Source organism: Bactrocera tryoni, chromosome 5 (assembly GCF_016617805.1).
Source record: "Bactrocera tryoni isolate S06 chromosome 5, CSIRO_BtryS06_freeze2, whole genome shotgun sequence".
In the NCBI taxonomy this organism is placed as follows: domain Eukaryota; kingdom Metazoa; phylum Arthropoda; class Insecta; order Diptera; family Tephritidae; genus Bactrocera; species Bactrocera tryoni.
In genome coordinates, this window is record NC_052503.1 from 42792878 (window position 1) to 42820048 (window position 27171).

General features: G+C 35.4%; 1 protein-coding gene across 1 annotated transcript in view; it reads left to right on the forward strand.

Moving 5' to 3' along the window:
* The first annotated feature begins 10361 nt into the window (after window positions 1-10361).
* LOC120776551 overlaps window positions 10362-27171 on the forward strand; it is a 104675-nt gene continuing 87865 nt past the window's right edge. The window contains exon 1 of the mRNA XM_040107300.1: window positions 10362-11309. The gene's annotated coding sequence lies outside the window, so the exon portion shown is untranslated. The remainder of the gene's footprint in view (window positions 11310-27171) is intronic.

Genomic DNA, 27171 nt, shown 5'->3' on the forward strand with positions numbered 1-27171 from the left:
GCTAATAATATTTAATCCAACTCTATCACTTAGCTTTAGTGAAGAAGCAAATTATACCTAGTGACCAGATCTTGCCAAAAGTGGCACAATACTCGTGGCAGAAGTCAAAGTTTTTATTGTGGGATATGCATAAAACACTCTCAAAATATTTTTTAGAAATGCTGTCGAGTTGATAGCACGAGTACAGGCATCCGGTTACGTAGGCTGGACTGCCGGGGACTTACCGAGTGGTTGAATAATTCAACGAACTTAATTATACATAAACAATATTTATTTTATTGAAATTAATAAAAAATATATTGAAAAACGAATCGTGTCACGGATTATTTTTAAAAATATCGAACATAATTTTGGAAAAGTACTTACCGGAGAAGAACAGCAAGTTATCTGTGCCCGGTATCAGCGTCCATCAGCTACGAACGGTAAGTGGTTTGCATAAGCTTCGATTTAGAAGTTCTTACATTCTCCTTGTCCTCCATTTTTTTGGATTCTCACATCTTAAGGGTATGCTGACTGCAAAAAAAAAATCTACCGACAATGAAGAAGTTAAGGCCAAGACAAAAAAAGCATAAAATAAGTTCAATAAGAGCTTAATTTTCGTATCACAAATGCAAGACATTTTATTTATAGTACAATACCGGATTTTTATACAGACTCTATGTAGTTAATCTATTTGTATTATCCCGATATTCACCACACAACAACAACTCTTCGTCGATTTGAAAGCTGCTTTTGACAGAACGAAAAGAAGCTGCCTTTATGCCGCGATTTCTGAATTTGGTATACCCGCAAAACTAATACGGCGAACCTCCCTATATAATTTCGTCTATTTAGGAACTAGTATAAACACAACCAACAATGACAGCCCGGAAATCCAACGCAGGATAACTCTTGCCAACAGATGATACTTCGGACTGAGTAGGCAATTGAAAACTAAAGTCCTCTCTCGACGAACAAAAGCCAAACTCTATAAGTCGCTCATAATTTCCGTCCTGCTATATGGCGCAGAGGCTTGGACGATGACAACAATGAGTTGACGTTGCGAGTTTTCGAGAGAAAGGTTCTGCGAAAGATTTATGTTCCTTTGCGCATTGGCCACGGCGAATATCGCATTCGATGGAACGATGAGCTGTACGAGATATACGACGCTATTGACATAGTTCAACGAATTAAGAGACCGCGGCTACGCTGGCTAGGTCTTGTCGTCCGAATAGATGAAAACACTCCATTTTTGATAGTATTCGACGCACTACCTGCCGGGAAAACGGAGGGGGAGGAAGACCCCCACTCCGTTACAAAGGCCAGGGCGCCAAACAGTGAAAAGGAGGATCGCTGTTGTGAACTCGCCATAACCGCGTAAGCGGTGACTTGGTCAATAAAGAAGAGGAAATGTCGATATTTCCTTATTAAACATATTATATTTTTGAATTATTTTCTCCAACGAACTTATTCAAAAAGGTTCGGCTATATCGAAATTAAGATTTTGTTTTTCTTGAACTACTACAATTTTAGGAAGGAGTAGAAAGGAAAGTTATAAAGCTCTGTTTTTAAGCTCTTAGAAGATTATCGATATCAACGCTATTTTAAATTTACATGTGATAAACGATTTTTTTCTAGAAATCATCCAATGTGAACACTTGGTCATATCGCTACATTAAAAGTAAAACTTACCGAGCTAAACGGGCTTGGATCTACAAAAACCAGCCCTTAGCCGCATAAAATTCGGGTCAATTCCGGTAACGTAGAATCGCCTATTGTGGGAAGCTACCTCTAGCTGGTGCTCACCACTTTTCAAATACCCAATGTGTGAAAAATCGGAAGAGTGGTTTCACTACTGAAACTTGGGAGTCCTATCGTCCCATAACTCTCCCCAATAGTAAAGTCTTGCTACTTCCGGCCTTCACACACCACCTGAGCTTAGCAAACCACCAGAATGGCTTTCGAAAAACACCACCACAGCTCTTAGCGTCATAAACGCTCAGATAATTCATAGTCTTAACCAAAAACCACCCTGTGAGAGAACGATTCTCGTAGCGTTGGACTTGTCAAAAGCCTTTGGCACAGTCAACCACACAACGCTTCTTGAGGACATCGAAAAATCTACGCTCCCTCCAGGACTAAAGAGATGGACTATGAAAGATCTGAGCGGTCGTTAATCATCCGTACTATTTCGAGATAAAAACTCAAAACTGAGAAGAATTAACATCTGGGTTCCACAGGGTAGTGTCCTCTCCCTGTAACACTTTCTTCTACCAAATCCACAGCGACCATGTTCACACACTGGTCGAAGGAGTACATACTTCCGACTGTAAATAACCGTAAGATTTTAGGTGTGACCTTCGACCGCTTGTGCGCCTTCACTCCTCACACGATCGCGATTATTGCCAAAGTACAGAGCAGCAACAAAATCCTCAAGTCACTAGCCGGCAGAACATAGCGAAAAGACAAAGAAACATTGTGCCTTGGTGGCAACATACAAGGCAATCGGCCAGCCGGCCCTAAACTACGCCACATCAATATGGTCGCCTGGATGCGGTCAAACGCAGACGAGGAAGCTAAAAACATGTCGAAATATTGCACTCCGGACTACGACAGGATACCTCTTGATGTCTCCCATCGAACAACTGCATAGTTAGGTTCGATGACAACTTATCTAATGCTTACCATCCTAACTGGATTAGGTACTCACTACAACAACATCGCTTCATAAAAATCGGCACTTTACTCTATATGTAAAAGTATACTGTTGTGAAAATAAAGCAATAAGCCACAGGGCGCATTCTTTAAAATTGGTACAAGAATTGTTCGCAATTTTTTATTATTCTTTATGCGTCAATTACATCCATCATTTGGAAAGTGATACGAATTCGCACGTTCAGGAATGCCAAATGACTGGTTCGTGCTTTTGCTACCAGCTGAGCACGACACGCCCATTAATAAGAGGCTGTTAAAAGCCAAACGTGTTGCGCTCAATTCAAATTTCGACTTACATAGGCGCACAACAACTTACTCATGCCACACTTCAATTACGAAGTGAAGAAATTTCGCCTTGAGTGTAGACTGTGCAGATCAATTACCGGCATTCTCAACCACCACCGAATGACCAGTCGCCTAGACAGGTATGCAATTCGGACGAGCTAATGAAATCAATCAACAAACAAAATAAACAATGAAGGAAGATCAACGAAAACCAGAATTGGCCATGACTAAGCCAGTGTTTGGAAAAAGTAGAAAATTGGAAGAAATGCAAAAAGTGGCAAGATAAGCAAATTATAGGAAGCTGAAGAGACGAAAAGGCGGAAATACCAGAAATAACGCAGTGGAAATTGAAACCGGTTTTGATGATGTTTATGCCGATGAATATGGTTAACTATAGAGCTGAGTTATGTTAAAGAGCATGACACGTATTGATCTGTATTTATTGATTTTTATGAAAATTTGCGGCGATAAGAAGTCGATATTTAGAGGAAATATTTCAATATGAGTAAATTTGGCAAAAATTTGGTATAGTTAAAAAAGTAAGCAAAGGTCATATTGAAGAGAAAAACAAAAACAACGCCCTCAAAATTAGCGCATGCGTGCATGAGAGCTTTCGAATCCAATTCTTGTACTGCCTTGAATGGCAGTGATTCACGCGCCCACATTTCGTGCACAAATATAAATGAGGGAATTTTGCGGTCAGTTTATATTTTGTTAAAAATTGCTGATGGCTATTTGCTGGTCGCTTTATCTGAGAGTTAACGGCACATTTATATACATATAAGTATATCCGTGCTCAAATTTATTTGCATATCAGCAATATCTGAAGAAAAAAACAAAAAAAAAGTAAAATGTTGAGTTAACGATTAATAAAGTTTTCGGCTACATTGTACATACATACATAAGTAAGGTTATAATATATTAACATTCGAAAACAAGTAAAGGTTTTCTTAAACTTCCATTCGACTTGTTAATAACTCGGACTAGAAGTATTCATACATATGTACATATATGTAATTCAAGAAAAATGGCATCACCATCGAAATGGTCTGTAATTATGCTTCGTCTGGGCATTTATAATATTCATACATACATATGTATATATTAATTATAATTATTATGGCTATAATTCGAAAAAGATCAATCAGATTATTGAAAACAACTGATCATAGAGCAACAATGTTTTCAGAACATTTCTTATGAATTTCTAAAATGAATTTCTAAAATGTTATTATGTGCTAGTGTAGGAGGTGTAGATCTTGGAAGAATGCTTAAATTGAGCAGCGCTTTCCATTAAGGGCGGAGCCAGCTTTAGAACTTTCAAAAAATTGAATCGAACGCACGATTTCTCGGTTTTTCATTTATACGGTTTTTCTTAATTGGCGGGCAGAATAGAAAAAATAGGATTTTTCCACTTTCCAATTTCAAAACTTTAATGGTTTTGTTTTGTAAAGAAATATTTGGATAAGAAAAATTCAACAAGGTTTTTTATAAAAAGTGAAATTTTATAGTTAAAAAAACTAACAGAAGTCGACGGAAAGTTATTCAATAAAATCAGATTAAAATTATTGTCCAAATAAAGATTTTTTTTGTGTGTAAGTTTATAGCTATGGCTTTTTTTTTATTTTTTAGTGAAAATATAGCACCTACTTGTTTATAAAAAAAAAATTTATTGAAATTGGCAAAGTAAGCTAATTTTTATAATCTTTAAAAAATTATACTAAAAAATATCAACTTTTCATTTTTTGATGGAAAAAAACTTTATGTGCTTCGCCTTGCTTAGCCCTCTTGCTATAAAAAAATGAAAGTTCCGAGTCTGTACTTTCAATTAAAAAAAAAAAAACAACCGCCAATTACCGTCCCTTTTAGTAACATCGATTTTAATTTCCACAAATACTGATGTCTTCAACAGATTTCTTATAACTTCGGATCCTTACATAAGTAGCTTAAGGCGTCATTCGAACAAAATTTCCTTAGAACTAGATCCCATTGTTAAAGATATGGTGCTTGCATAATATTACAAATAAAAACTAACGCAATTTCTCGCCTGTTACATATTCAATTAAAACATTGCATATTATATTGGATTTTTATCAAGGTAAAGGTATAAATAACGTCACTTTGCGTTTAAGTTTAATTTTTTTTCATCAGGAGAACTGAATTAAGAAGTGTCCCGAATTTCAAGTCCCTAGGTCCAAAAATAAAAATTTTGGCAATTGCAGTTATATGGGAGGTGGGTGTGGCAGTGGGCGGTTTTCCAAGATTTTTTCAAAATTTCTTAATTTAGTCCAGAGAAGTGTTTCTGCAAAGTTGCATTGTTGTACGACCACTCCTTCTATTTTTTTCCAAAAAATGTATGGAGCGGGGCCACTGTGCGTCGTATGGAATTGGGGCAACGATTATTACCTTTGGCATTAAATTATCTTCTATTTAAACTAAGAAAAACCCCTTAATTTTCTATTCATAAAAATTTTTTAAAATTTTACAATTTTTTTAAGCATTTTTTTAGTTTAACTAGAAGATAAATTGTTAAAAAATATGAATCTCTTTGAATTTTTTGTTTTCGATAGAAATTGCATCGGGCAATTGCATCCCACAGGCAGAATATCAAAGATTTCGTATCTAAAAAATGTATGAATGATGTTTAAACATATAACTATAAACCTTAAAAATTTCGCTTAAATCAATTATTTCTTTCCCTACCAAAAAACTCCTCGAATTTTTAAAGCCTCTAAAGCAGGCTCCCTCCTTCAGAGTTCGCCTCGTCGACGTCATTGACGTATTTCAGCGAATTTAGAGACAGCAGCTACACTGGCTAATTCATGTCTTCCGAAAGGATGAAAACACTCCAGCTCTGATAGTATTAGACGCAACAACCACCGGAGGAAACAGAGGAAGAGGAATGGCCTCTACTCCGTTGGCAAGACCAGGCGGAGAAGGCCATTTGAACAGTTCTTGGTTCTTTGTGCTACCCATAAGCTCCTGAAAATAGACAACCAGAACATCGTAGATGAAGATGAAGGAGATGAAATTCAATTTAATCACAGGCAGTCCAAACTGAAGAAACAAAATCAAGATAAATATCTTTTATACCCTTTTATGCTATAAAAAATATACACCTGCTGTGTATGGTATTACAGTTTCAGTGCAATCGAACTAACATTTCTGCTTGTTTTCGAAATTTTTGTTTGTAAAGCTTTCTTGCAGTTTTCCCTCTAGGTCATTAAGCTTTGGATTTAAAGTTATTAAATTTTAATGTCTCCAAAACTGTTACCCTTAAGATGTATTTCATAAATGTAGTCATATTTTTTTGAACATGAACCACACTTAAAAACGTTATAAGCAAGGATTATTACCGTTAGCAGCATGATATCTACTCAACATACATTTCCCAATTCAACAATAAAGCTTAATGATTGCTGCAATAAATTAAGGTTTCCCACGCGCTAGCAAGCAGCTTAGTGGAGATTAAAATAGTATTTTCTTTAAAAGAAAACAACTTTTTTTTATTTGTCATAAAATGTGTGAGGGTGAATACCTTGCATCTCATTAAAACTAAAAATAGGTTAGAGTATGCTTGTGTTGAATGGAAAGTATATTTAATTTTTTGTTTTAGGTTTTAATAGTCACCTGTGTAAATCTAAATATATCTTGATGAATATACCTTGAGATAATTACACAAAATCCCGAAACATTGCCAAAAGTCTATAGCTTAATCTTTTATTTGTTACGCTCGATGATCCACATAAATGTGTGTAAAATTTAAAATAGTTAACTAAAAGATTGTTATTCCTTCTGCTTTCAAATCAAACTTGTATATTTCGCATATTGACCGATATTTAACATAGTATACTTACCATTAGTTAGGAATTATTATATTAAACTTATAGGATAGATGTTAAGCAAAATAGTCAGATGTCTTCAAAAAATGTTCCAAAATTTTATAAACTATGCATGTCATTTTTATTTTTTAAATTTTAGTTTTATACATTAAGAACAACATGTACAGTAATATAATATTATTAAAATCGGTTGTCGGCAGCGTTACTCATTAAGGATTTTATCCGCTTCTAGAAGCTTTTGATACAGCGGGCGCTTCTGATCCCACCAAATCTGGTCTAGACACATGAATTTTTGGCATTTTTTAAACTAAGATAAAACATTTTTACCATCCATTTTTTTTATATGTTTTTTATTGACGTTTTAATAATATAAAAAAAATTGCAAGAAAAAAAACCAAAATTCGTCGAGATCCTGGCCGGTGGAGTGGGGGCTTTAAAAAAAACGATGCGTCCTGGTTGACGTGATTTCAACCCTTGTAGAGCTCTAAAACACAAAAAACAAGAAGATTCTTCATTAGTAAGGATGTCGTTATCGAGTTGACCATTTGCAAGAAAACAAAAAAAAAAAAATAACAAAATGGCGTCGACTTGAAAAAAAATTTCTCTACCCGAGTTTTTCGACCTTTTTGAATTTTTTTAAAAATATTTCAAATCAAAATTTTTGGAATTCCAAGGCAGACACGTTAGAGCATTGTATAAAGAAGATATATACCAAATTTCAAAGGAATCGGTTCAGTAGACCTTGAGATATCATGTCAACCACCTCAAAAAAAGTAGTTTCGAGAAAAACGCGTTTAAAGTTTAGCTGTATCTCCGAAAATAAGTTGAATTTTGAAAAATCCTTCCAAGGTCATATTTTTGAAAGTCTAAACTTTCAAAATATGCAAAAAAAAATCGATTTTTTCAAAATCTTAGACCAGAATACTCCCTTAACTTCAAACTTTTGTGTCCGCCCAGGATTGTCTCTGAATTTACAGATTTCTCTCCACTTTTAGATTATCAATTATAAATAAAGTGCTTCTTATTTAAAAAAGAGAGCTCTGTACAGTCATAGCTAAGGATGTACACAAACTACAGTATTCGATTTGGCGCCGTTCGTAGCAACTCGGACTGACAAATGGCAAGACTTAGCGCACTTTATGACGAGATCTTAAATTAAAAGCGTACAAAACACAGTTTGTGCAAAAATTGAAGTCACTCGACCTTCCCAGGCGATATCGCTCCGCTCTATGGGTTCTCGAAAAGTTCCAAGAAGATCCGACGGTTTCGAAACAAATTTTGTTCAGCGATGAAGCCTTTTACTGGTAAAAATTGCCACATTTTGGACGAAGAGCAACCTGAAGTGATTCAAAAGCTGCAATATCATCCAAAAAAACAACGGTTTGGTGTAGTTTGTGGGTAGGTGGAGTCATCGTTTCATATTACTTAAAAATTATGTCGGTAAGAACATAGCCGACAGCGGCGACCGTTGTGGTGCCATGATAACCAGCTATTTGATGTCTAAAATTGAAGTTCGTGACAACGAAATTTTGTTTTAACAACGACATTTTGTTTCAACAAGTTGGGTCAATTAACCACCAAAATCGATTGATATCAAACGGTTAGACTTTTTCCGGTGTGGATATTTAAAATCTAAAGTCTATGCGGGCAATCCCACTCCGATTCAGGCCTTGGAGCACAACATCACGCGTCTCAATCGCCAGTTACCAGTCGAATTGCTTTAGCGACTTATCGAAAATTGGACTCAACGGATGGACTATCTGAGACGTAGCCGCGACCAACATTTAAGAGAGATAATCTCCAAAAGGTATATGCCAAAAAATGTTCTTTCGAATGATAATAAATATTTCCCATTAAATTTGAAGTTTCTTTATTTGTTTCATTAAAAAAGTAGGAAATCTAGAAATGGACCATTCTTTAGTTGTTATTATCAAGAGCTGTGTTTATTCATTCGAAAACAAGTGGAAAAAATTAAAAAGTTAAAAGCCTAGCATGCTTAACCACTGCCATTCTATAATTCAGCGAAAATGTACTCTTTCGATTTTTCTTTTGAGGTGGTTTGGAAAGTAGTAGATTTAAATTATTTATTTAAAATTTTAGCTTAGTTTATTGAAACGAAATTTCACAAAAGTGAAGCAATCGAAAAAAGTTGTGGCAATTACCCTGATTTATACTCGATTTTTAATCTTAGAAGACCCAAATAGTACTTGCTCCTACAAGTAGGTGCGGAAGCGTTAATTTAAGCCAATACTATAATCACGACTAAGTGAAATTGAAGACCAGGCTCAAAGGTGCGAAACTTTCTTTGTAGGCATATATGTATATTTGAAGAAAAAATTACCGCACCGCCGATACTGTGAACAATTTTTTGATACGTGACGCCAAATATTTTATGTATAAATACGAGTACTATATACTTTCTTTGAAAGAGATAAAAAATCTCATTTTAGAATACAGTTCAACGGATGAGAGCTTTTTTACCTTTGTTAATTTTTTTAAGTCCTAATTTTTTCAATTCTTATGGAACTTTTGCTCAAAGCGATTAATATGATTTTAATGGCGAGCGCATGTGTGCTCAACAAATGCGTGTGAGCGTATGAATTCGTAGGGTATGTACATATGTATGTCGACTTGTTAACGATTTCTGTTGATTATTACTTTTTCACGATGCAGCAAACAGCACGCCGCGCTCGTCAATCACTCAAAACGGCGCGCCGATGAAGTTGAACGCATTGTTAGCGTCATCGGCGCCGCCGCCTTAATCACCAACACCAAGCGCTCACAATCAGAATGAGTGGCTATCGAGCGGCCAAATGCTGCCTCGTCTATTCACCGAACGCAATGGCAAGCGCGATCAGACTCAAGTCAACAACAACAACAATAAGGTGAAATATAATAACATTTCCAGCGCTAAGCGAAAACAATAAAGCTTCTCAAGCAACGCCGTCGTCTCCATCGTCTCATGGTTGTTGGTATTCCAAGCATTGCTATTGTTGTTGTTGATAGTGTTTCTTTTGTTTGTGTATTTGCAATCGTCATTAACATTGCGAACGAACGTCGGTTGCCTTAACAGCGCTGAGCGTAGGCAAAAGGCATATAGGACAAACGGCGGTGAGCGGTGAATGGCGCGGCGTTTGCGTCGCCGTTGTGTACTTTCAGTTACAGTTTTCTTACGGATCGCACTTCAGTCTTGCAACGGACGGCGAACAGCGCACGAAACGGCGCGCTTACCGAGTAGCCGCGCGTTTATCTTACTGATTCATACTGATTTGGAAGCAAAATTGTGTATTTTCATGAAAATATTGGTGCGTCTTAATTGCGAATTGAAAAATAAATGAACGCATTAACATTGCAATTGTTGCAATTAATTGTGTTGCATTATTGATGAGCGTTGATTGAAAAGTGAACGTGAAAGTGCTGGTGTTTGTGTGTGCGAGAAGTCACTGCGCGCGCGAGTGCGTTGCATTGACGACCGCGAAACTGGTTGATCCATAGTGCGCCATGCCGGAATGGCTAAGCGCAGGCGCGCGGTACTGTTAATCGTCAACCGTCAAGTGCCAGCAGCAGCAGCATCAAGCAACGAAATCAGTGTGGCTGCCAACGCGCGTTACTTAGCCGATCTTTACTTTCATCTTTGATATTTGGCACAATGTACTATATACAAGCATACATACATATGTGCATCTGTGCTTTAATGAATGAAGAAAAATTTTGAAAAAAAAGTGAAAAATAATTTTAAAAAACATTGTGCGGAGTTGAAGTGCTGAGTGAAGTTTGTGATGAGATTACTATCACGACCCGCCTGCCATGTCGCCACTTACCTACATTTGTGCATAACGACATACCAAACAAAAAAAAAAAAACAAACAAACAATAAATTGAAAACCGGTGACAGCAACTGTCACTTTCAATGCGTCTGCAGCAATATTAATCTACCGTTTAGTTCATCATGTACTTACACATGTAAATATGTATGTATGTCTGCAATAGAAAAGTCAAAAGCGTTTTGATTACGCAAAAATACCTGTTCGGAAAGTTTTCTGCGTATTTGCATGAACCGAAAGTGTCCACATAATTATACCATAAAAAATTCGCAGCAGCCGAAATTGCAGCTCGCAGCAATTGCTGGACCGGAGGGCGGTATTTGTACATACTTTCACATAAAAGTGTTATACTTCTTCTTACTCAGTCTGTGGTGTTTGCATACGTTTCTGCAAGTTCAATAAAATTTCCCTATACTTTCCTACTAGAAACAAGTGCTACTGGTGTTTTAAGTAATAATTGTGCTGGAAACCACACTATGTTAAATTGTGTTTTTTTTCACAGAAATTTGCCTTAATAATTGTGTTTGTCAGTGTATAGTTTTCAAAGTGAGTTCTTGTGTAAGTGAATTGACGCAATTGACGTAGTGAGTGAGCAGCTGAGTTCTTTGTATTTGGATGTGATTTATTTGCTGTTGCCTGTAATAGGAAATCAATTATTCACAATGTAAGTACACAAAGAAATACATACATAATTTATATACTATATATGTAGATATTTGCACTTATCGTCTATAGTAAAAGTTTCCAATTTTTCAAATTTCCTATACCCTCAGTGGGTGTAAATAGTCCACATACAAGGTCTGTCGCAAAAGAAACAGAACTTTTTAAATATAACTGTTTCTGGTGGCGCCACCTATTGGTGGGTATATGAAATAAAAAGTTTCATCTCTTGTTGACATTTCGTAAAAATTTTAAGACAATTGGATAACTACAATCGATGTTATCGATCAAAAAGTGACAGCAGCTTTTGGGCATCGGTCGTAAAATGCATTTTGAACAAAGAGCAAATATTAAATTTTGTTTTAAACTTGGGAAAACGATTACTGAAACATTTCAAATGACGAAAAAAGTTTATGGTGATCAGTGCCTATCCCGTAGTAATGTGCATGAGTGGTTTAAGTGATTCCAAGAAGGTCGTGAGGACCTCTGTGACGATCAGAAGTCGGGCCGGCCAAAATCAGTGATTACCCAAAACAATATTGAAAAAGTGCGATTCCGAGGGCATTGTACACTGAGAGTTCATCCCACTTGGCCAAACGATTAATGCTGTGTTTTACCTTAGTGTTATGAAGCGTCTTTTGTCGTGCTCGACCACAATACCGTGAGGCAGGGTTCTGGCGCTTGTTGCACGATAATGCGCCGTGTCATCGGTCGACGCCTGTCACTGATTTTTTGACAAAAAACTCCATATTAACCATTAATCACTCACCCTACTCTCCTGATCTGGCACCCTGTGATTTTTACCTATTTGGAAAACTTCATTTGCCCATGAAAGAACACTGGTTCCAGGATATTCCAGCTATCCAAAAGGCGACGATAGGTATTCTCAAGAGCATTCCGAAAAATGACCTTAAACACTCATTTGAAATGCTAATTGACCGGCCTAAATGCTGTATCGAAGCACAAGGAAACTACTTTGAATAAAAAAATATAACTTTTGAAAAATATTAATTTTTTGTTGTTTTTTTAACAGTCCTGTTTCTTTTGCGACATACCTTGTATGTTCAATGATTTTAATTCTGAGAAGGTGTGGGTGAAACGTGCTTTAAAATCTTTATTTCTTCTGAAACGCAGTAATAATTTTAATTCGTAGTAATAATTGTGAAAAAAACGTTAACTTCGGTTGCACCGAAGCTGTAATACCCTTCCCAATTACTTAACATCCCTAACAAGAACTCTGATCGGTCAATTTCTTCGGTGATTGCTCCATTGCCTTAAACAATATAAATTCATGAAAATTTCGTTAAAATATCTCCTCAAATAAAAAAAATTATTTATACAATGTATGACAGCTATACATATGTCATAGTGGTTCCAACAAATGAACAGCTTCTTGGTGAGAAAAAGATTTCAAGTGTAGCCATGTCTTTCTCCATCCGGTCTTTCCAATGGTGTGGAGGTCTTTCGCTTCCTCTGCTTCTCAAGCATCTACTGCGTCGAGTACTCTAAGAGTTGGAATGTTTTCATCTCGTATAGCTCATTGTACCATCGACTGCGGTATTCGCCGTTGTCAATACGTAAAGGACCATAAATCTTCTGTAGAACCTTTCTCTCGAAAACTCGTAACGTCGACTCATCAGAGTCAGTCAAAGCGACTTAAAGACAGATAATTTACATACAGTCAAAAACAGCTTTGAGATCGACGAAGATTTGGTCCAATCAGTTTGTTGACGGTGGGCTTTAAACTTTCACACAAGGTCAAACGGGTGTCTCTCATCCGAGGCTGTTTTGTTCTTTTCTTTCAGAGTGTTTTTTTACGTGGCGAATCCCAAAACCCAATGCACAATGCTGCGGAGGGCTGTTTCGCCTTCTCACTTTAGCTCGCCTTCTCACTTTAGCTCGCCTTCTAACGCATGGTTTTGGCTACCCAGAGGATACTTTGTCTAAGACCGAAAGTCGTGAGCTGCTTGAGCCATATGTAAAATAATTATTTCTTGCCACTCTAAAGTGAAACAAGGATGAACTAATGCCGTCGGAAAAATGTCCAAAGCAAAAGTTGGGTAATAAATATTATCTCAAATACTCTTTGTTATTGTCGCGGCATGATGATCAGAGGAATAAATACAGTAGAGAGAAGGGTTCAACGTGGCCTGTATTATTGTGAAGTGATTTACTCGTTCATACTTATGGAATTTACATTCTCGCAAATGTTGATAAGAAGTTATCAAATTAATTTAACTTCAATTCTCAGAAGCACTATCAATTTGTGGGTACAGTTATACATATATATGTATGTGTATACATACACATGCGATGATGTACCCTGCAGGAATTTTTTTTAGTTCCGATCTCATCGTGTTTTGAAGAATTCTTACTACTACTAGGCGGCATATATTTTTTTAAGCTAACCAACTTTTTAAGATAGCGAAAAATGTTCGAACATGGTCAAACTGATGATAGCAGGAAGTACCTAACCTTTATATCGGTTTGTAAAGAGTTTCAAAGGGAGATAAATATTTTTTTTTGAATGAACAGCGAATACTAACATACAAGTCTATCAGCACGTCTGTCATCAATATGAGGTTATCAAGTGAACTTTGGGGCTCATAAATTTCGACTCCGATTTTTGGAGATAACATAGATATGCATATATGCTCCCAGCAGCACTAGGTCACTATGTGGGCCCTAGAATGGATCTCAATATTTGTTTAAATTATATTCGTAATATTATATTTTTGACTATATTACCTTAGCGAACCTCAGACAAAAGAATTTTACGGGTTTTATTAGTAGAAGTATTCAACACTGACCTCATCATTTATTTCACCAAAGTAGCTTATCACAGAAATTATAAATTATGAACATAAATATACATAAAAACACATTTTACTTTGCCCGATACCAGACGGTGTTTCCGGTTTGCATTCATTATACCCTGGCAACAATGTTATCCACGAAGTTTGTAATATTTAGAAGAAAACCTCGGAGGCCCTCTAAAATATATACATATATTATATATAAATGATCAGTGTGACAATATGAATCGATTTAGCCACGTCTAACGGGTTGTCTGCATATATGCGAACTTTTTTTCTTTCCTTTTTTCCTAAGAAGCTGCTCAATTGTCCTAACCATCTAAATATAGTTGGCATACGAACTGAATGATCAAAATCAAGTTCAACAAGGAAAATATTATTATTTGTGAAGGGTATTTTAGCTTGTTCTTGTGTTTTAATCATTTTACAAAATTTGTTCACTCATATTTATGAAGATTCGCTGGATAATAGCAAAATGACTATTTAGTTTTATTTACCTAAGCATTTATCGTCGGTACGAAATTGTGTGGCTTAAGCGTACTTGCATACTTTCTCAACGTTTTTTTATAACATTCTTCAGGTATATATAGGGTGATCCATTTCGAGATTCGAAAGAACATTCTTTGGCATTTATTTTTTGAAGATTATCTTTTTCACATGTTGGCCGCGGCTATGACTCAGATAGTCCACCCATTGAGTCCAATTTTCGATGACTCGTTCGAGCATTTCGACTGGCGAATGACACGGGTGATGTTTTGCTCCATGGCGTGAATCGAAGCGGAAATGTACGCATAGACTTTAGCTACTTTACATATCCTCACTGGAAAAGGTCTAACGGTGTGATACTGCGATTTGGACGTGGTTTATTCGGTCGAAAATTATCCAAAGCTGGGTCTCAAGATGGGTGGCGAATAGTACGCTCAATAGGTCGATTATGTTGACCATAAGTTTAACGAAGCGCGCCAAACACATTCTTTACAGAACTTGAATTTTAGTAATAAAGTTGAACGATTTGTAAATGTTGAAATACCCAACATTACTGAACAAATGTAACATGACAGCTTGACACGACTCACGCGTGATCTGTCAAAAAAGGGCTATTGAAAAAAGTACCTCTGCTTGAATAACCCGTTAGTTATGTATTGCACAAACGAATTGTAGGTGAACAAAACCTTTATACTCTTATGCCACATCATGCGGAAGTATAGATGCGATTACTTCAGTAAGCGCTTTTGATGTTCATTGACTTTATAAAATATATTATATTATAAAAAAAAATATGTCTCAGCTTTTTTAAATAATATATAACTGCACATTTATCTTACACTGTTTAATTCAGCAATTAATGAGTCATTAATATGCTAATAAAATAAAAATAAAAATTTACAGATAACCGTTTACTTTACTAAGTAGAAACACCGAGTCAGCAAGCGAGACTATTTTTGTGAACTTCATATCTGTTGGCAAACAACAACAATTAACGGAAGTAAAATAATTATTATCACTTTGTGGACTTACTTTTACTGCTGTTGATAAATAATTTTGTCTGTACAATGTACCGACTTGCTTATGCGATGATCCAAACTCTCCACACCAATAATGTGAGCCCTGAACATACGCAATCATTGAAGTGTTTTTGTCGTCAATTTATCGCAATATTAATGTAGCAAAAAACATAATCCTTTAATGTTTGATATTAATAAGCAAGAGCTCATATTATCGCTACATATTCAAATGGTATTTAGTCACTTTTCGATACCTAAATGTTAAAAAAGGACAACCTTTTTATTTTTTGACCAAGAATGTCGCAACTTGATTTCAATTAATTTTCGAATTTCCATTTGCAGATTGATATAGAATTTCTTAATGGTAGGAATACTAAATGTTGTTGAAACACATATGATTCAGCTTTGATCTTACTAAGAATCTCAGAATCAGTTTATGTATAATTTATAAAAATGTGAAATTGTTTTCTAAAGCTCTTAAATCATCTTCTAAAATGTTTTCTGGTGGTAGTAAGTATCAAGATACCCAGCATAGATATCAAATCAAAACTTGTCTTGAAAAATATTCATTCAATGAAAATTATATAAATTCGAATCTAAAAAGAAAACTATTTGCTATTTTGATGACAAAAAACTATCATAATTGAGTTAGTAAGTTGGTTAACCAGAAAATACAAGTAAACTGTCAATCAACCTGCGCTCTGGCTGAATTCCCTCTAATGTGTATTATTGCGAAGAATTTGACAAATATCTTCATATATAGTACATATACGAGTATAACATACATACGCTATAAATGTTGCCAACATTTTCGCAAGGCTTGGCCCAGCATAAAGCTTTCTCTTTTTCTACTTATTTTGTAATCTTATACGACAAATATTTCGACCACAAGTCTGCAAACTTGGAGCTTACTTGCTGTGGTAAGATGGTTGGTGGCAAATATAGGTATCGAACTCAAATCCCGTATGACAATTTCTCTATGAAGATCTCATCTGCCTCTTCACTGATACAAGTTTTCATTTTAATTATGGTAAGGTCCGTATTGACCCAATAGAAAATTCTATGCACTATATATCATACACTTACTATATATAGTAAAGTAATAGTCGTTCTTTTGATTAAAAATATATAATTATTTAATATAATATGTCGCTGAATATGTTTCTTCTATTCAATATATGTAGTTATAGTATATTGAATTGTTCTGATTGAATGAGCAAGAAAGCCAGGGCGCGTTTAGTTTTTCGTTAGAAGATAATTGCGATATAAAGCGGGAACATATGTACATACATATACGAATATAAACGGAGCTATTAAGTGCGTAGGGCCCCAGACTGCATTATTTGAACTATCAACTGAAATAACATATTGAAAAAAACTAAGTAAAACTAGGTGGAAGTCAAAATTACCACCTGAGATGGAAAAACTATTTCTTATGAATGAATTGAAAGTGAAATTAAAAAGTTATGCAAATTTCCCAGCAACTTCGTCACTTCATTTAGCTGGAAATCATGTAATAAAGTAAATAATTAATGTGAAAACACGCCAATCTCGGGAAACTCATAGTATATCGCGTGTTTTTAGAAGCTGCTTATTAGAAATGTTGGTATGACTGTGGATCGTGCAACTCGATGCAACACGTAACTGTAATACAAGTTATGGATTTTGCGTGATGTCGTCAGCCCTAAAGAAGATATACGATTTTACACTAACAAATTATTAATTGAAACGGACAAATAAGAATCACCTGTTTCTCAAGAAAACGTCTGCGTAAATTCATATATTGCGTGTGTCAACACCTGTAAGCAAGATTTTTTAGATTAAGTATATAAATACATAAAAACATTTTGACAAAAAAGTACCCGGAAATAGTAAATAAAACGCGAAATATTTAATTATTCATCAATATTAGTTTTCCTTGTCCTCGTAAAACTTTTCATAAGCAATTTTTGGGAAGGCCTTCAGGTCTTACAACGAATTTTGTTTTATCTCTGCGATCGACTGAAAACGGATTCCACTGAGCGGTAATTTCAGTTTGGAAAAAAGGAAAACAACACACGGAGCCAATCAATTCATAACCTATTTGGCTTTAAATTCGGTAACAATTGTGGCTCGATGCAATGGTGTGTGTACAATCCATGATTTGTTCTTCCACAATTACGGCCATTTTCGACGGATGTTCTCACGCAAACGCCTCAATACGGCCAAATAGAACTCCTTGTTAACTGTTTGTCTCTCCGCAACAAATTGATGATACCCCAAACCATGAATATCGAAAAAAACAATGAGCATCATCTTGATTTTTGGGCGGCTTTGGCGTGGTTTTTTGGTTTCGGTTTGTGTTTTCTCTCCATTCCGAAGATTGCTGACTTGTTTGCATGTCACACTCATAAACCAATGTCTCATTGGCAGCTATAATGTTTCCATGAATGTGGGATCGAAATTCACACGATCAAGCATATCGAAAGAGACTTGTTTACGGTACTCTTTTTGAAAAAAATTTAGCTTTATCGAAACGAGTCGAACAAGAACGAAAATCATTCGAACTGACTCACGAGAGATGTCGAGCTCTCTCCAACACTTACCTGAGGATTTTCAAGTGTCATATTCTGCATTTTTTATTTTCATCAGTTGAAGAGGTCGTCCAGAACTAGGCATGTCTTCAACGTTCTCTCGTTCGTCTCTGAAGACTTTGTACCACCCGTAGCTTGTGTTTTTGATTAAACTGAATTACCGAAGCGTTTTCCAACATTCGAGATGATTCCGCACACAAAACGTGGTTGGAAATACAAAATTTGATACAAATTCTTTCTTTGATATTGTTATCCATTGTAAAAATCGCAACGCACTACTGAGGTATATCGACTTAAGCAGCTGGTAATTACACTTTACATTTTCCGGGTTCTTTTTTGTCACAATATATACATTTATTATATCATTTGTTTAAAGAAAAAGTTGACAAATTAAACAAATGCATATGTATATAATGACACACTTTGTACGTCGAGAAAAGGAAATTTAAAACGACTCTTACAAGCATGTGTTAGCGTGTCTAAGAAAAGCTTTCAATAATAAAATAAAAACATTTGAGATAAGTATATAGGAGTATGCACATACAAGGTGTGTCCAAAAAATCATAGAATTTTATATTAAAATCTTACAACATTTAGTGCTTTAAAGGGGGTGCCCGCTTTAGAAGCTTCAAAAAATCGATTTTTTTTTGCTTAAATCTCTTTAAAAATAATTTAAGAATATGTCCCCAAAGTTATAGATGGAAATTCAAAATATTTTCGAAGCTAAAAGAAAAATAGTGATCGAGCGTCTAGCAGATATGTACATACATATATAATATTAGCGCTTGGGCAGAAAACGATTGACGCCCGATTTCTCAGTGTTTCATTTATACGATTTTTCTTAATTGGCGGGCAGGTTAGAAAAAAAATAACGTCGTGTGGAATTGGGGCAAAATTTATTATCTTTGGCATCAAATTATCTTCTATTTAAACTAAAAAAAATAAGAAAAGTAAAGTTTGAACAGATTTTTAACAACATAAAGTAAATTTTATTTGGTCAAAACAACTTTTTTCCAATTTTTTAAAAATTTGTAAAATTTTAAATTTTTTCGAATTTTTTTAGTTCAACCAGAAGTTAAATTATTATAAAATATGAATCACTTTGAATTTTTTGTTTACGATAGAAATTGCGACCTGCATCCTGCCCGCCGTCCGACAAGCGCACATGCGAGATACATCGTTCAATTGCTTCCCAAAGGCAGAATATCAAAGATTTCGTATCCAAAAAATTTGTGAAAGATGTTTAAATATATAACTACAAACCCAAGAAATTTCGCTTTAATCAATTTCTCTCTTTCTTTCCTTCAAATCCTCAAAAAATCGATTTTTTGACGCCTCTAAAGCAGGCTCCCCCCTTAAATCGCTGAGACACACGAATTAATGGAAAAATTTATAATGATGATTGTATGAGACTTACTCAAGTTTATAGGTGGTTTATACGAACTCGAAATGTTAGGAAAAATTTTAAATGAAGTCCATAGGTTGTCTAGAAGCTAGCAATCGTGCTGAATTGATTGAAAAAGTCCTTGAACTTTTTATCGATGCAAATTTTACTACGAGAATGTTGGCTGAAGAATTAAATATGAAAAAACACTTTTTGAAAAATTTTGATTGTAGATTTAGGTAAGAAGAGGTCTGCACCTTTCATTCCAATATGAATTAAATAAAGAACAAATAAGTTATTAAGTTTAAAGTTTGAAGAAGAAAGCATTTCTCTCATCAATCACCTTTCATATTCGTCTGATCTAATGTATTGAGACTACCGAGACCTATTTATTTTGAATAAATAATCGCTTTCAAAGAAAAAACAATCTGCATTTTATTGAATATGAAAAAAGTTCGGTTATTTTTAGGACACACCTTGTATGTACCCCACAGTCATTAGGTTAATACTTTTAAGTGCAATGAATTTCTCAAACATGAGTCACTGCTGTACCAAAGTTTTGAATATATATCTACACATTTATGTATGTCAATACATATGCACATGCTCATTCGGCTGCATGTTTTGACCACACATTGTCTGATTAACCAATTTTCCAGCTTGAGCGCAGGTGAGCATGTGCTGTCCAAGAGTGAATTGAACTTTAGCCAAACTGGTTCAGACGCCCAGCAAGTCCCTCCGCATTATTTCCGTAAAAAGAAAACCAACTGAGTGTAAGAATATCTGTAACAATGTAATAAAAAATATGTGTGGTGGCGACAAGACGCAGATACAATTGTAATAAAAAACATAACAACAAGCAAAGAAACGTGACGCAAACGCTGTGCACAGTTATTTGATCTTCCAAGGCGCAGAGGTACTCACATACAAACATACATACCGTGCTGTATGACTTAAAGCGCATGCGTCACTTTGCGCTGAGTAACAAGCTTCACATCTTGTCAGTATTTTCTATGCATAAATAAATTGCAATTTTCTAAAAATGTATTAAATAGAGGCAAACAATTATTATCTAATAAAAATTATCGCAAATATCTTTAAAATTTGCTGATTTTTTGCAATTTGTTTTACTTTACCCCTTTTTGGCTTGCGATGTTGCTTTGATTCGTTTGTTGTTGTCACCTTGTTGCAATTTTTGTGCTTATTTGTCATTACGCCAATTAATTCTCTGAAAACTAGTCATGTTATTGCCGTTCCAATTTTTGAAGTTTATTCACATTTCAAGTTTTGTGACTTTGAAAATTTCAAGTACATTTGTTATTGTATTGACATACATAGTTCCAGTTTCAGTTTTTGAGCAATGCATCTGATAGTGTGTTTGTATAGATATCATATATTTATATACTGTGGTACAAATCAATTTCAGAGTTAGCTAATTCACAATTAGTGAAGCGCTTAAAAATCTCTTGGAAATTCTAGTTATGTGAATATGAAAATATTTCTTATATCGAAGATGTGACCCTTTAAAAAAGTTGGATTTGGATTGTTTAAGCAATGAGGGATACTGTCTCCGAAAAAAATATCTATTATCATATCATAAACTCATTTCTGTATGTAATCCAACAACAATTTTTTAAAACAACAGTATTATTAAAGTATCATCTAAAGCTATAACATTTTCACATCTTTCTGGAAATTTGTGGATTTCATTGCAAAAGAATTGCTGCCAAGATTACATCAAGCCAATTTTCGTTATGTTATTCGATGTGCGGCGTGTTCCAGTAAGGGCATTCTGCATCGACCGGAGCAAATGGTAGTCAGAAGGAATAATATTTGGGCTACAAGGCAAGTGAGACAAGACTCCCAGCCGCTTGTTTTCATATATTATAGTTTTTATTTTCAGTCGTTTTTTTGTCAATCGCTTGCATAAATTTGAAAAGTTGTTATCAGTATCGTTCCTCATTAATGGTTTCAGCCGATTTTAGAAGCTCTTAAAACCGCACTTCTTTTTGCTTTATATTAAGATTTGCCGTTGATTTGGCTGGTTGGCCAGGTATCGCATTGATTTTTTGCGCTTGAGATTATCGTTATGGAACCATTTTTCATTATCAGTCACAATTCGATGCCAAAACGACTTCTTTTTGTAGCGTTCAGACAGTCTTTCAACATCTTTTTGGTTTAACTTTTATTTCCTTGTTTTTAAGTGATTCTGTGAGCTCTTCTTAAACTTGGCAACAATCTTCATCGGATAATGCCTCCAGTTCTTTATCTTCAAACTTGTTTGGTTACCAGGACTTTCTTTGGCCTCCAAGCTAAAATAACCACTTTTGGTATATTCGCTTAGCATGTTAGCTATAAACTACCACCAAAATAAGATGACTTTCTGCTGAGGTTTTCTTCATATTAAAGTAAAAAAGAAGAAATTCACGCAAAATTTTTTTTTTATGAATCGAACCGAACTACACAAAAGAAAAGCAGATTTCTTTACGTTTCTGAGCAAGTATTTATTAAATTCCGTTTTGGTCAATAATTTTATTAATTAATAAAAAAAAAATATTTTCCTTTTCTAAATTGGTATTTAAGATGGTATGGTATGTGAATGCGTTATAGGAGTCGTTGTCAAAATAAGACCGCCCACATTTAAGTGTGATATTATCTTGACATTCCTATGTTCTAGTGCAAAAACGGGCGAAATTGGACAACAACCATATCTACTTCCCAAATATCACAATTTTAAATTTCATTTGCTTCATTCATTTTCCAGTAAGCAAATCAAGCACCAATGAATATCCCGATACTTTGTGAGAATAGTGCATTTTAAATATAAAAAAATAACCCTGGTCGAGCGAATACCCGGGGTGACCGAAGTACATACTTTCGCGTAGTACTCCTTTGACAGGTCTAAAAATTGTCAAAATCGAATCATTACTATTTAAGCCTCAGGTATCGGAAAAATGAATCCCAGAGCCCTTGACTGACCTTTTACCTAAAATATCGTAAAGTAATGATCCGATTTCGGTTCAATATGCAACATTTTATTCGATAATATGTTGCCATTTGGAGAATGATTTTATAATACTATTCTCATAGAAATCCTCGTTTCTATTAACATAACACTGGCACAGACAATTAGATAGGAAAAACTAGTAAGTATAGGGTGTAATCAAAAGAACCTTGCTATCCTATATATAGTTTTATTGAATATAGGACTGTTTCGTCCTCCGATTAGATGGATGCGCTACATTTTGGCAGTGCTATACTCTTCTTCTTAATTGGCGTAGACACCGCTTACGTGATTATAGCCGAGTTAACGACAGCGCGCCAGTTGGATATTCCAAGCGTAGCCAGGTCCTTCTCCACCTGGTCCTTCCAACGGAGTGGAGGTCTTCTTCTTCCTCTGCTTCCCCCGGCGGGTACGGCGTCAAATACTTTAGAGCTGTAGTGTTTTCGTCCATTCGGACAACATGACCTAGCCGGCGTTGACGTCGTCTCGATGAACGATGTCAATGTCGTCATATATCTCATACGTTCCATCGAATGCGATATTCGCCGTGGCCAACGCGCAAAGGACCGTAAATGTTTCGCAGAACTTTTCTCTCGAAAACTCGCAACGTCAATTCATCAGTTGTTGTCATCGTCCAAGCCTCTGCACCATACAGCAGGACGCAGTATAGCAGTGCTATACTACAATCAACAAATACAAGTACTTACGTACGTATCTTCAACTGAAAATACTTGTTAAGAAATTTCCTAAGTTTTGGTTTTTGTTATGCCGCCAAGTTAATTCACGCTATCGCTTTGTTGTTTTATTGCTACAGTATTCACAAAAACAAGCATCACCGTTGCAACATTAGACGCCCACATGCGGCGTTGATGGAAATCACTTGCTGCACAGACAATGGCTCAATACGATCGCTGGGCAATAGCTGAGAAGTTGTTGCTGTAATACCACGAGTATCATATAGAGCAGCGCCATCAACAGCCACTGTAGGCACTTGCAACATTCGCGTAAACGAACACCGGCTGGCAAGAAAAGCAGTGAGTTAGTAGTGGAAGTGCAACTTGTTTATTGCCACCTTCACTCCGGCTTCGGCACATTTTCGTACACATAACAGACAGGCGTGTGAACATACATACATGTGTAAAATATGTGCACAGCGACTATTTGATGAGCTGGTTAATGTATGTGCCGCAGTTTGCACATTCTCTACATAACTACATTTGAATGAAACGAAAATCAGGTTTACAGGTCGCGTGATTACAATCTTCACACAGTACATGCAGATGCACTCATACACTTATATGTACATATGTCTGTATATTTTCATATAGATAGTATCATGCACGTATTGATGTGTGTGCGTGTGTATGTATATGGTAAATATGTATGTTTCATCTGCATGTTTACTTATTTGCCACCGATTTCACAATCCGATAGCAATGTTTATACTCAATTCCTTTGACAAGATTGCCGCACAATCGACCAAGCGTTTGTATTGCCTCGCTTAGATTTGTTGTTGTTGGTTAATTTAACTGCTAATGTTGTAAGCAAGCATCAAAATTTTAACACAGTTCGACAGACATTTATAAGACCACTATGTTAATTTGTTTATGTGTCTTTGACTACATAATTGAGCGGATACTTAACGTTTTCCAATTTTGGCGGACAACATTGCGGGTTAAAATTAGTGTTAGCTTCTTTCCAAATACGCACAGACGTATGTAAATGTCGGTAATCAATAGATTAAATTTATCACTTTGACAAAGTATGCGTAAGAAGTATTCAGTTAGCCATTTGAAGATACCTGTATTGCATGCATATACTCATACTTGTTCTCCCAACAAGCAATTAGCCTTCTAGTGCAAAATAAAGCACTGACTTTACAAAATAAATGCAGCTTAATGTAATGGTTGTTTATATCAACAAAAAATGCGTTAACTTCGGCTTCAACGAAGCTATAATGCCTTTCACATACAAAGAAGTTTCCATATTGATTTTGATTGGTCAGTTTGTATGGCAGCTATATGCTGTAGTAGTCTGTTCTGAAAAATTGCTTCAGGTAGGCCTAAGAAAATCATATATAGTACGCCAAATTTTATAAAGATATATTTTCAAATTAAAAGGTTTTCCATACATGGATTTGATTTTGCTCGATTAGTTTGTACAACAAATATGTAGTTTGTTGAGCAGAAAAGGACTTGAATCAAGTATTAGATCGATATCGTAAAATCAGACGGTTTAGTTTTCGTATATAGAGACGGTCAGAGAGACGGAAATGGCTAAATCAACTCAGTTTATAAACCTGATCAATTATTTATATATTTTATCACCGACGTTTTTCTTCTGGGTGTTACAAACTTCGTGGAAAACTTAATATACCCTGTTCAGGGTATAAAACGTGAATTTTGTGTTTCCTGATGGAGAACCCCATATTTGCGATAAATAAATTTCCTTCCTTTCATTTCTTTTTTGGGTAATCGTTAAAAAAGAGTTGATGAAGTACACCTCTGTATGGTATGGTATATGGCAGATAAAGGGTTCATATAAGTATAGTCGTTTTTAGTAAATTCTCACCCGTCTAAATACTATTCTGAATACTTTTTAACAAAAGGAAAAATTGAAATCGGTAAGTAGAAAAATATATGTACATAGATTGATTTTCCACTGAAAGGTTTTAAACCGTTTTGAATGAATCGTTCGACCGATTTCAAATAATATACATATATTTGAAAAATGAAATAAGAGAGAGACGTGACATCGGTCATATCATACAAGCTAAAATTTTAAATCCAATATATCTTTGAAACAAATGTTTGAATCGAATAATACAAGGACGGTCTCCGCCGTTAACTATTAATGCAGAACAATTAGAAAAGAGGCTTCATCCTCTATCAATTGATAATAATACTGCTTTTCTATGGAACTCTAAAATCTAATGAAGTTTATTCCATGTTTGAGATAAGTTAAGATAATCTTAAATGAGAGTAGTAAATGAAAGCTCTGGAGTAATTTTCGACGATATTTTTGGAAAACAAAATAAGGTGTGATTAAAATGTTTGGAATTTTCATAAGAATTCCTTAAAAAACTTTAGATGAATAGAGGGATTTTTTCGTTAAAATCCAAAATGGTAATCAATTGGCTTAGTAGGATGCGAAGAAATATACATACATATGTATATGTACATATGTTTTCAACACAATATCAAGTCGATAAAACGTCAAATTTAATAATAAAACTCGCAATTTTATCTAAAGCACAGTTGTAGATAATTGCGTATGCAAGAAGTATGATGTGCGTGCGGATCTAGGGTACCATTAATATTTTAAGTAATAGTATTCAATGTAAATTAGTGACGTGTTCTAATTAGTAACTGGTTATTTTATGACACGACCAATTAAAGACAATTCTTAGTTACCACAGTCGGTAATGACTTTATTTATAGAATTTAACAGTTTTTAATAAGCCATTATTATCCTCACGAAATCTTTCGGGGAAATATATATCGAAATAGCGCTCAGTCCTTTGCAATTGAATTTTCCAATTTCAAATTTAACTCCCTTTTACCTCGTAATCCCAATGGTTCAGTTTTAAATTGTCTCGAAATAATATCAGAATACCTTGAATTTGACACCCTCCGCCATCTATGTAGGTGAACAACCGGGAATATAAATGAAACGCCTGGGCAGGTTTGATGAATTAAAGAACCTTTGCCGATACTTGTGATTCAAATACAAGAGTTTTCTGGCTTCACAAAGAATTTTTCTTAGTAGTCCAAGTGCGATCTCCTTTTGGAGAGTTAATTTCAAATTAGTCGAGAATAAGTTAATTTTATTAGAGTTTCTTGCAGAGATCAATTTGATTCGAAATATCTCTTTTCTATAAAATCTCTTGAGAAAATAAATTTAATTAGACTCTAAAATATCTCTGCTCTGCCCAATCCACAATCTGCGCCAACTACCGTTGGTGAAAGATTAAAGCCCACCGTCAACAAACTGACTGGACTTTAACAGTATGGCTTTAGACCTGGCAAATCAACAATCGACAGATATTCACCATGCGCCAAATCTTGGAAAAGACTCTTGAAAGGAGAATTGACACACACCAACTCTGCGTCGATTTCAAAACTGCTTTCGACAGCACGAAAAGGAGCTGCCATTATGCCGCGATGTCTGAATTTGGTATCCCCGCAAAACCAATACGGCTGTGTAAACTAACGTTGAGTAACATTAAAAATTCCGTCAGGATCGGGAAAGACCTCTCCGAGCCGTTCAATACCAAATGAGGTTTCAGACAAGGCGACCCCCTATCGTGCGATTTCTTCAATCTTCTGCTGGAGAAAATAGTTCGAGCTGCAGAGTTTAATCGAGCAGGTACAATCTTTTATAAGATATTGATATCATCGGCCTCAACACCCGCGCCGTTAGTTCTGCTTTCTCCAGAATGGACAAGGAAGCAAAGCAAATGGGTCTGGCAGTGAACGAGGGCAAGACGAAATATCTCCTGTTATCAAACAAGCAGTCGTCGCACTTGCGACTTGGCTCTCACGTCACTGTTGACAGTCATAAATTTGAAGTCGTAGATAATTT